Here is a 12,324-nt window from a genome sequence, read left to right on the forward strand (position 1 = left end):
TGATGTCTAGCTGAGTTTTCTTGTATCTCATTCAGTTTCCTTAGAATTATCACTCGAGATTCCTTGTCAGTCAATTCAAGGGCTTCTTGTTCTATAGGATCTAGAGTTTGAGATTTATTAACTTTTGGTGGTGTACTTTCTTGATTTTTTTGTATTTCTGGTATCTTTTTTTTGATGTTTATTCATTGTGGCAGGGGGTTTCATAGTCCACTGGTTTAAGACTATTGACTAACTAAGATGTTGCTGTGGTTCCCAATTTGGTATGGCTACCTCCGTGACTGCTCAGTTGGCCTTTAGTGCCTTGTGTGTGTGGTTGCCTCGGGTCTTGGGCCTCTCCGGGGAGCCACCTTTCTGGTCAGCTTGGACTCTGCTGGGCTGCTGGATCATGGGGCAGTACTGCAGGGTGTGTGGTCTCTGCTGAGCTTCCACTTCCCATGCAGGACTTCTCCCTGTTCCATGCGCTCTGGACAGGGCTGCTGGATCACGCAGTGGCTGCCCCACAGGGTGTGTGGTTTCTGTTGAGTCTCCACCTCCCTAGCCGGACGTCTCCCCGCTCTGTGCGCACTGGGCTGGACTGGGACATGTCTTCTGCACCCCTCATCTATCAGCTGGGCCTTCAAGACCCTGCTCGGCACCACCTCGCCCAGGAAGTCTACCAGGTTTCTGCTAGGTGCAGACGACCAGTCGCTCTGGGTGCCTTTGTAGCACTGTGTAGATCCTTCTCGGGACTTATCACCTTCCTCCTGGTATCACGGTTATTTGTGTACTTGTCTTATCTCCCACACCAGAGCGTGAGCTCCTCGGGGGAGGAGCCCACAGCACATGGTTCACTTTTGAATCCCCCTGGCGCGGACTGACTCTGGTGTCCGCCTGCAGTCAGCTCTCTGGCAGGTTCAGGTGAACTCGGGAACTCTCTGACCACACTATTCCTAACCAGAAATCAGTTAGGCATTTTTCCGAACTGGTGGCCACAGAGATGGTATCTGCCTCCCAGTAACAGGAAGTTTACTGGGGGCTGGAGCCCAGGGTGCGGTGGAGTGACAGTCGGCCCAGCCCATACTTCCTTGCCCTTCCGACGCTGGCTGGGAATGCCCCACGCCACCAGCCCCACCAGAGAACCATGGAGGGAGTGGGAGGCGAGGCCAGCCCGCAGGCCCCGGGAAGCCCCGCACCTGGGCAAGCAAATGGGAAGGCTCAGTGAGGAGCCAAGCCGGGCGAGGAGGACAGGCTTGGTCGAGCCAGGCCGGAGCCCCCACCACCTGAGAAAATGGAGGCAGCCCCGGGGCCGGTGAGTGGCCCAGTGGGGCAGGCGGAAGCCAGGCGGGCGTCCGCCCCCCGAGTAGGGCCGGGCCAGGGGTCACTCACGGGGCTGTGCCAGGCCAGGCAGCTCCCTCTCTGCCTCTGCGTCGTCGCCATCCCCGTTCTTGGCTGCCGCCGCCTCGGGCTCCTCACTCGGTCCCGCAGCGCAGCTCGGGCGCTCCCGGGAATCTTCTTTTATGCCGGCCTGAAACCTCGAATCCTGAATAGGGCAGCTGGCCACCTTCAGCGTGGCCCCGGCCTCCGGGATCCTGGCAGCGTCAACAGCAGCCCCGGCACCGTGTTCCCTGTTTAGAGACTCGCTTTTGCAGCTAAGAAACAGTTCTTTTCCTTCTCCATACTTCAAAGCTGTTGCCTGTAATCGAGGCAGCCTCTCCTGCCAGGGGCAAAGTGGCAGTCACCCCCCACGACCGGCCACCAGCAGCGGTCCTCCCTTAAGAGACAGCAAGAGGAAGGTCCACAAGTTTCCCGGCTGCCTAAGGCCCAGTGGCCACCTTTTCCACCTCAGCTACTCTGCGCCACCGCCGCAGCCACCTCCATCTTAGGATCTAGTCTGATATTTTTTAAGTGTAGTCTTTGAATCACCTGTGCAAGAATTATCTGGGAACCTTTTAAAATTTTTCAATTCATGTGGTCTATATTTAAACAGAACCTTTTTGAATAGGGTCTGGAAACTTACCAACCACCATAGGCAGATCTATCATATATAAATTTGGAGAAAAACTGTTCTAATATCTTTCTGCCTCAGTTTTCTCCTACATAGACCCTCGCAATGAATCATTCCAAGCATGACCTTGATCATGGAACTTCCCTGATCACAGTCGTTTCGCTCTCACTTAACCAACCAAGTAATGTCTCCCAGGACTGGATATCAAGATCCCTCAATTCCTGGAGTTCAGATAAATTTCTGGCCTGAGTTTTACCTTCCTTCTCTCACCCTGTGACAACTAAACTATACTAATTGACACCCTTCAAACATGCCTATTATGTCCTCAGATCTCTGTTCCTGGGCCTCATGCATTTCAAACATCCAGGAAAACTCTCCTTCCCCTCTCATTTTTACCTGTCAAAATCCTGTTAATCCTCCAATGGTCCCTCCTGTATAAAGCCTTCCCTCACCCCCTTCGCATTTTTCCTCTTCTCTTTCTATTCCTTGCCCTCCAGGCTAGAAGAGATCTCTCCAATCTCTAAACTCTTTCAGCAGGTTTTCTCTTTTGCTACCTACTTATCACATAGTTAGTTATACACATAATTTTTCCTTTTTTTCTTCTACCTACAAATTGAAGACAGGAACTACAGTTTATAACAAGATGAATTGATGGACTAGAATGAAAGTTGGCCTGGACTTGAAATTCATCCAGTGCATGTCCTTGGGCAAATCATTTAGCTTCTTTGTGAAGTGGGATAATGTCACTTACCCTATATAATTTTGGTCAGTATAAGTTGAGGTACCTTGCAAAACGATGAGCCGTATAAAATGGCCAATATTAAGTTACTTTCACCCACAAGATGGCAATTTCAGTTTACCTGGTAGTCTTCTTTCCTTTCACATACTACTGTGTCCTATACTAAGCTTTACATCTATTTCATACATCATGCCCACCGAATAAATCAACGAACATAATTATGCTGTCATTATCAGCCTGAAGAGAGAGAAGAATTAGAAAGAATCTGAGTTAGAGAGAAGAGAGAGAACTGCACCAACACCAAGCAGGCAAACTATTCATCTACCTCAGTGCTTACCTTTGCCTGTTCCTTTTTTCAAAGCAGGTGAACAAACAGCAATTTTAACAATAAGCTGAAGCAAGCTCTTTCCTAATGAGAGACTTCTCTTAAACAAAGGCCAGCAGGAAAAGTAACAACACTCATTGCCTCTTGTTTATGGTCCATCTGGGCATGATGCAAACTTGCTCAAATTTCTCTCCTGTGTATTACCTAGCTTGTGGTTTATCTAAATTACATTACCCTCCACCCTGGTGCAACGCTTTGTCATTAATTAGAATGGCAATGATGTTTTCAAATGCGGCTTTTGAGAAAACTATGCACATTTTGTCTCTTCAGCTATCTTTTTCTCCTCTTGAGCTATTATGAAAAAAAACCTCTTGACCAATTAATCCAAAGGAAACTCTTAGTTAGCTTGGGAAGGTCACTGTTACATTGACTATAAAGGTAAATGAGCTGGGAAGGAGTTCATGTTGTTTTCATGCTCTTACTTTTATTTTAACTCTTCAGGCTTATGAACCCAAGGAAAGATTCTTTGTCTAATGCTTTCTTTGTTAAAAAATTCTTTGCCCCACAAAGGCCTTCTGCTAAAGGAAGTCCTCAAGCATTTCTAATTATTCAAGAGGTATATCAAGTTCATAGGAGTTAGAAGTGAGACAAGTGCCATCAGAAAGGTACACAGTGCTTTGGGTATCTTAATAGCCAGAGAAAGATTACAAATAGAAGCTAAGAAAAGGACAAAGCTCAAAGAAGGAGCATCAGTATTAACAGAGTTTCAATTTCTTTTTTACCACTTATGCGGCTGTTATATGACATTGAGCAAGTTAATTAACATCTCTAGGCCTCAGTTTCCTCCTCTGTAAAATGGAGTCATAATACCTACTACACAGGACTTTTTTGTAAGTTAAATGCAATTATGTATGCAAGGCACTTAATTCATTGCAGTGCATAGTAGCCTCTCAGTAAATAGTGCCTGTTGTAATTAAGGTGGGAGTGAACAATCATGTCAAATGTTACATAGTTCAAAGAAGAAGGGCTTTGGGTTTTGTGATTTTAGATTTTACTAAATCAATGGAAAAGTGGGAGATCATTTTCCAAAAAGGGGTTAAGTGCCAAAATCAGGTTGCAATAGCATTAAAGACTGAGCAGGGGGGAAAGGATGCAGACCATTCTTTCAAAGAAATAAATTTCCCAAAAAGGAAGGTAAGAGTGAGGGCAGTTGACAAAGGGCCAGGAAGGAGGCAGCAGCAGTGTAGAACCTCACCTTCAAGAGGTCGGCTGTTGATGAGCTAGCATCTCACCCTATTTTGTAGGTCGCACATTGAACTCTCACTAAATTCATCTCCTGTTATTCTCTCTGCATGGTGGGCGTCACCACCCCCATTTTTGGACAAGGAAATTGAAGTTAGAAGACACTGAAAGTCCTGTCCCAAGCCACACAACAGGCAATGACACTGTCGGTCTTTCCACCCAGTTCCTCTAACTCTAACCTATAGACCACCCTGCCTGACCTAACTATGAAGCCATCACCTCTGCCTTTGGAACCTACTTCATCAAGACATGCGCACTTCCAGAAAGGATTTGGGAGCAAAAAGTGTGGAGAAATAGTTGTCCCTTTGATATGGTTACTGCCAACAATAAGACCTTAAAAGTGTCCTCAGCATTATACAACATTTTTTGAGCACTTTGTAGGTGGCACGCACATTACACAACCATATCACCTGAGCCCTTATTAAGTGCAAGTAGTGTGCTAAGTATTTTACGTTCATTTTCTCATTTAAATCTCAGAGCAGTCCTAAAATCCCCATTTTGCACTTGAGAACACTGTGGCTCAGGAAGGGTAATCAGCTTGCCTGAGGTACACAGCACATAGGTTCAAAGCCAGGGTTCAAGCTGAAGCCAGCCTGACTGCCAGACCTTCAAGCATCACATTTGCCACCTGCTGGCCATTTGACACACTCTGCCTGGATGCCAGTGTGCACATGCCCCAGGTATGTAAGCCTGGACTGTGAGGTTCCAAGAGGGCCACACCCAGAGCTCTGGGACACAGAGAGAAGTGCATAATTCATGCACAAAGGTCTTGGGCAGCTGACCCAGACAATCTGCTTTCCTGTGGATTAAAATCTATCTTTGCTCTCTCTGTACATGCTAAGTAAACCCCTAATGCATGGTGCTGGTCCTCATCCAGACGCTGACCAAGGTTTACAGATGTGCTTCCAAATGGCAACTATGGAAGAATGGTTTAACAGCACTACCACCACAAACATCCACACTGAGAAACAGTGAAAAGGAAAGGAGACTTAAGCAAATAAACAAAATGTTTTGTAAAATATTTTACAATTTTTCCTTAACATATCATTGAATTGTTTTCAATTTTCTGCAGTCTTATCTTTTGATTAACAATATCCTCCCCCAGAATGATTCTATTCTTCTGCCACCAATATCTAAGATAATTCAGCTTGACAACCCCTTTCAAGTAAGGTATTAATTAGGTCTCAATTTCCTTTGCCTGATGTTTTCCATAATCCCATATATATCTGTGGCACTATAAGCTTTATTTACTTCCCATCTCATTTTCCCCAAATCAGCCATGATCTCACCAGTGTAGTACATGGGCTGCTTTTCTATAAAATCACCTGTCCCCAGACTAGGTAAAATTTGGATCACAGTTTTTTCATTTCTTTAAGTTTTTAAAAATATTAATAACTGTTTTAGTTCAAGCAAATATAATAATTATTTTTCCTTTGCTTTTCTTTAAACTACAGAAATTCAAACACTCTATTACCTTGAAATTATTATAATTTCTATTCAAAAGCAATGACCTAATGATTACACATTTTAAGCCTCAGTAGTCTGCTGGATTTGTGAATAAATAGCACACTTACTTCTGACAGCACCCATGGTGGTGTTTAGATTTCTTTCTTCTTTGCTAAGTTGTGCAGAGTTTGATGTTATCCATGTTTCAAAAGCATAATAAGACCTAAGGGTTTTTGGTTTTTTTTACTGGTATTTCTTCAATAAAGATAAGCAGAAAAATTTGCCTTCTGCAGTGTTATCTTAGCTGAATTTTTGTCACTGCTTATCAACAACCTTACTCTAAAAAGATATTGCATTAATTCCTATTCACAAAGGCAAATCAATTTTATCAAAACATTAAAGTGAGATTCAACCTTCACCTTCACCTGAACCTTGAACTTCTAAATTGCTATCCATCTAAAATCAGTTAAGATTTATGACAGATGTATAAAATGTGAGGAAGGAAATAGATTTTCCTTATTATCCTACCTAAGTGCCATCTGGCACCATGCTAGAAAGAAAAACAATTACGCGTTTGGGCTAGTCTTGGTCTGGACGTGTTTACAAGATTTGGGGGAAAAAATTTCAAAAGATGAACTAGATATTAGCCAACATAGACTTTTAGGAATGCCTAATGAAAACACTATAAAAAATCAGATATATGGGCAAGCCACTTAAATACAAGAATTGATGGGGAACATGCCCCAGAGATAGAAATGGAAAGCGTTTTTGGCTGAAGACAGATGTCACCCAGCACTGGGCATTCTCTGGCCAGCTTCAAAGATTCTTCTGGTATTGGGGAATTTTTCACATTGGTTTTCCCAAGAGTAAAACCCTGAGGAAGAATGAGGGTAAACAGAGAAAAGAGGGTAGATAATTGGAAGAAATCACTGAAAAGAAATATGAGGATACTTCCAAAAGTTCGTGGAAAAATAGAATTGAATGATAATATGAATCTTTCCACGAACTTTTGGAAGTAGCCTCATATACCAGTGCCAGATCATTTTAACAAAAGTTGTTAAAGTTAATAATAACTAACAATTATTGATTAGTTATTTGTGTGTCAGGCACTGCTGTAGTTGAGTGTTTTTCCCCTCCAAAGTTCATGTTGGGACTTAATCCCCAATATAGTATTTGAAAGGTGGGGCCTTTCAGAGGTGATTGCATCAAAAGAACTGTACCCTTATGATTAATCCTTTTGTGGGTTAATGGATTAATGGGTTACCAGGAAGTAGACTGGTGGCTTTATAAGGAGAGCAAGTGAGCATGTGAAAACGCTCTTGACATTCTCCCAGTGATAACCTGTGTCACCATGGGACTCTGCAGAGAGTTCCCTCCAAGGCGAATGCATCAGATGTATCCCCTTGACTTTGGACTTCCCACCCTCCAAAACTATAAGAAATGAATTTCATTTTTTAATAAAATTACCCAGTTTCAGATATTCTGTTATAAGCAACAGAAAATGGAGTAATACTGGTGCTGTGCTAAGCACTTCACATGATTATCTCATCTCATCCTGGTGACAGAGCTGTGAAGTAGGGTTTTTACCATCTATTTTTCTGATGAGGAAACTGAGGCACAGGGAGGCCCTGCAACTTGCCCCAAGTTACACAGTTAACAAGTCTTAAGACCTTGATTCAAACTCAGCTGATCTATTCCTGATTCCAGAGTCTATTCTCCTAATCACCATTACAAAGAAATTCCAAAGCACTATGCATGCAAAATAATGACCTATGGAGGATATGGTTGTAGGTAAATTTGAATAAACTTCTAGTAAGAATTCAGTCCTGAAAAAAAATCTATCAGAGCCAAATCTTGGAACTACAGCCATTACCAAAGCACCATGCGTGTTTGTCATCTGTTGTTATAGAATGGAACTTAAAATCATGGTAAGATCTAGAGAGTTCATAGACGTTTATGTTTGTAGAAAAAATGTTTATTCTCTTATCAGGATCCCCTACAACCTTCTGATGTAGAACAAGTGATCCAAGGGCAAATTAACTTCATTCAGTTCTTTTTAACAACAAATTTTGCCCCCCCCCCATTTAATAATCTTCACTATTTCTGTGAAATATGTGTAATTTGCATTCAGAGTCAATAGCCTAGTAAGATACTAAGGTTGATAAAAAGATTAGAAAACATGCTCCCTTGCCCTCAAGTTGTTTGCAAATTAGTATTGATTACTACTCAAAGGGAAGTACAGTCTGGGTTCCAAAAGCGTATGAGTGTTCTGTAAAGGACATGGGTCCCTGCTCTAAGTGACTTTATCATAGACAGGAGTTGTCTAGAGAGGACTTCACAAGGCTGTTGAACTAATCCTTCCTCAGTAGTTAGCTTATAAGAATGTATGATCAAGTCCAGGGTTTCTATCATTTTAATTGAGATTTCTCAAAGATGATGGCTTCAAGATGAAAAGAGCGGTGATGCCAATGGTGGACAGACAGACCAGAATAGCTGACATATTAGAAGAGGGTCCTACACACTGGACACCCATGCTACCTGCTGTTCAGGCTGACTCTGCAACTAGGAAGTTCCAAGAACAATGACAATCAAAAGAAAGAACTGGACAGAACATGCTATTCCTTTTCAACAAAGAGTCTTCCTCCCTGGTCCACCAGCTCCCAATATATGACCCAAGCTCCAATTTAATCTAATGAAATCATGTGGTGTTATGAGCACCACGTGAAGTGCTCTGAGTACACCTGGATTTGACTCCTGCTCTTCCATTACTAGTTGTGTCACCTGGGGCAAGTCTCTTAATGTTTTCAGCACCAGTTTCCACATCTATACAATGGATTCTCCTAATACTAATCTTGAGTGCTTGTTGAAAGGTTTGAATGAAATGACACATTTACAATATGTGCTGGGGTGATGGGTCATGGTTATAAAAGCACCACCTATGTTCAAAAAGCCCTGTGCCACTATTACACTTTATGGTGAATAGCCACTTCCCTTGTATTGTAGCTGCATGTGTAAGGGGAGTGGGGAACAGCAGGGAGATATTTTTGTTTACTCAGATAGATTTTAAGTCCCTTGTTCTTGATAGCAACTCCATTGAAGAAAAAGATATGGTCTCTGACATTGTCCGTTTCTGTTGCTTAAAACAAAATACCTGAAACTGGGTAACTTATCAAGAAATAAAATTTATTACTTACAGTTTCAGAGGCTGGGAAATCCAAAGTCAAGGAAACACATCTGGTGAGGGCCTTGTTGGTGAATGATGACTCTTCACAGCAATGCAGGATGTCACATGGCAAATGGCTTGAGTAAGAGAGAAAGCTAACCTCCTCACTTGTGCTCCTTTTAAAGCCATCAGAATCACACCTATTACTCCATGAATGAATCAGTTCACTCACAAAAGCATAGTCCTCATAATCATATCACTTCTTCAAGGCCTCAGCTTTCAAGTACCATAATAGGATTTCCCACCCACAACAGTTACAGTATGCATTAAGTTTCAATGAGTTTTGGGGGGACATTCAATCCACAGCAACAACTAAGTGGTGAAGACTATATACACAGTGATATATTTAAAAGTAGAATGTGCTAAATTTTATACTAGATCCACAAAGTGCTTTGGGACCACCAAGAAGGGGAAAGCTAATTTTAACTGGGAGTTTGGGATGGGATTATGGAAGACTGGATATTTGATCTGTGGCCTAAAACAAGATCTTAAATAAGAATTAGAAATGAGAAGAAAGGAGTAGATGTCTCAAAAATTACAAAGGTAAAATAGACACAACTTGAGTATGCATGGGACATGGAGAGTGAATAAAAGAGAGAGAGGAGTGAAAGACAACTGGTGTTTGGAAGCCCAGAAAACAGGGAGGACAGTGTTGGCTGGGGTTCGGTGGTGGATCACAAAGAAGAGGTGGAACTGGTAGAAGATGATGAGCTCTACTTGAGATGTGTTGAGTTTGAGGTGGAGGAAGGACATCTCCTGGTGAGGTATAACTTGCAACTCAGGAGAGATGTAGATCTAGGGCTGTTTTCATGAATGTGATCGTTTAAGCTTAGGCAATCACTTTGGGGGAGAGAAGAAATCAAGAATTCAAGAATGACTAGCATAGAACAGTGAGAAGCAGCTACACTTTGGGGACTCATAGAAATATAGCTTTAAAGGAAACTTTGGTGACCTGGGAAGGAAACCAAGAGAATGCAGAATCACAGAAGCAGAGGCAAGAGAGAATTTCACAGAAGTGATGGTGGTCAGAAGTGTCAGGCCTTAAAGAAAGCCTAGGAAGGATGAGAGGGAGGGACAGTGCTGGCTGGCCACGTCGTGACAGCAAAGAAAGCCATTTCAGGACTGATTGTGAGTAGGACCATTGAGAAAGTGAAGTGGAAAGGAAGGAGATGCATGGAAGCATAGTTAGAGGGACAAGGGAAGATGTTTTATTAGGATAACAGAAGGCTGAGTACATTTTCAGGTTGGAGGGGAATAGCCAGCAAAATGGATTAAAGCTGAAGAATAAACAAAGGTTAATTAATGAATCAAGACCCCAGAGCACTGGTTATCAACGCTTTCGTAACTTAGGACTCACCTAGGACCTTTACAATAATGTGAATGCCTGGTCCTTACCTGCATAGATTCAGATTAAGTTGTTTTGGATAGGGCAGGCACCTGTGTTATTCACTAGTTTTCCCAAGTGATTTCACTATATATGTAGGTATGAGAACCATCAACTAGGCATTGGATTAAGGCCACTGTAGATGTTTGCTTTTGTATGGCAGAGGCTATCTTCTTCCTCTGAGATGAGGGTAGGGTAGTATTGGCGTGGAGAGAGTAAGGGAAGGATAAATTAAGAGCAGAAACATTTTTAAGGAAGGACATTGAAAGAACTCATGATGGATGGCTTCAGTCTGCGAAAGTAGAAGGTGAGATGTTTAGAGTGAGGGGCCAGGAGTAACACTGGGTCATGAAAGAAATTTGAAACATCCAGAACAACTATTAGGATTCCACCAGGTATGAATAAGCTAATTGTCCAATTACTGCTTCATTCTCTCTACCCTTATTGTTTGGCCACACCCTGACACAAAAAAAGGCATTTTGTTTGTTTGTTTGTTTGTCTGTTTGTTTGTTTGTTTGTTTGTTTTTTATTCCTTTTAAGAAAAAAAGAAAAAGAAAAATTATAATCAGGGAGGAGCTAAAAGAATAGTAAAAGTTATAGAGCCTCAAGGAAGACTTTAAGCAGGAACATTGCACATCTGCATTGAGGATTCAGATCTCTGTGAAATCACTTAGAACTTGTTCATGAAGGGATCTTGAAGATCATCTCTCCCAACTCTTTGCATTTAAATGATGAGTAAACTGCAGTCCAGAGAGATTCTGTGATTTGACCACCATCAAACAGCAAGCTAGCAGCACAAAAAGACCTTGAAATAAAGTCTTCCCATTCCCACACCATTGCCTGGACTTCCTGTATGCACTTGACCTCATGACTCTGTGGTTGAGGTTCCCAGTTAGCAAAATGGCTGTAGTTCTGTGAGGATTAATAAGAAAATCTGTAAATTGTTTTTAGCTCTTTGCAAGAGGTAAAAATGTTCAATTTCTTCTTTATTGCTATTACTATGTGAACTAGATTGAATCACTACATCTCTTAAGAATTTCTTATGACTAGTGTGAAGTTTCCCATTTGAACCCGAGCCAATTTTAAATTGCCCATAGAATACACAGATAACTGGCTGTAATAATCCAGTTGACACACTCAATACATTGTTTGAAATTCAACCAAGGCGGAGGAAAAAACTCACAAGCCTAGAGGAGTAGCAAGATAGAACCTGCAAAACTGTCACAGGACTTATTAAGGCAGATTAGAAGGAGTAGTGCGTGTGGTGACATGTCTGGGCCTGGGTTTTTCCATCTGTAAAACAAGATGAATGAACTACATTATCTCTTAGGTCCCTTCCATCTCTGACTGTATTTTAAGTTTTGCCATCCCTCCACCAAAATTTCTAAAATACTTAAGAACAAACTGTGGATCACAGTTCCAGTTTTTTTATATTATAAGTAAACATATATCTCAACTTCAGACTCTCCATCTGTAAAATGGGGGAGTATCGGAATAAATATTCTAAACTCAGCTCTGTGCTTCCATGGGCTTTTCACTCCTTTGGTTAGTTCCGCTAGGCTAGTTGCTATTTACCTTGCATGGTTGAATGTGCTGTTCCCACACTCTGCATAGCCAGGGAGGGCACTGACCAGGGAGCACTGTATCTTGTACAAATGCCACTGGGTACCTCTCTCTTGTCCTTCTTTTCTTTTATTCTATCCAAGTATGCAATACTCTCTTGGGACATCTCAGGAGCCCCAGGGGCATGTTGAAAAGAACTAAGAGAGAGAGAGAAAACAACAGAGCCGAGAGCAGTGTGAGACATTGACCTGCGCTATAGGTAAGTTGGGACCTTCCTGAGCACTGTATTTATTTTGTATTCATCCCCATGAATTAATAAAGGAATTGGTGATACTTGCTGTGCAGAGAGAAGCTACAA

The 12,324-nt window shown here is 42.1% G+C and overlaps 1 protein-coding gene across 1 annotated transcript in view; it reads left to right on the forward strand.

Moving 5' to 3' along the window:
• KCNMB2 (potassium calcium-activated channel subfamily M regulatory beta subunit 2) overlaps positions 1-12,324 on the forward strand; it is a 272,703-nt gene that overhangs the window by 16,155 nt on the left and 244,224 nt on the right. The gene's annotated exons all lie outside the window — the stretch shown is intronic.

Source organism: Cynocephalus volans, chromosome 1, assembly GCF_027409185.1.
Source record: "Cynocephalus volans isolate mCynVol1 chromosome 1, mCynVol1.pri, whole genome shotgun sequence".
In the NCBI taxonomy this organism is placed as follows: domain Eukaryota; kingdom Metazoa; phylum Chordata; class Mammalia; order Dermoptera; family Cynocephalidae; genus Cynocephalus; species Cynocephalus volans.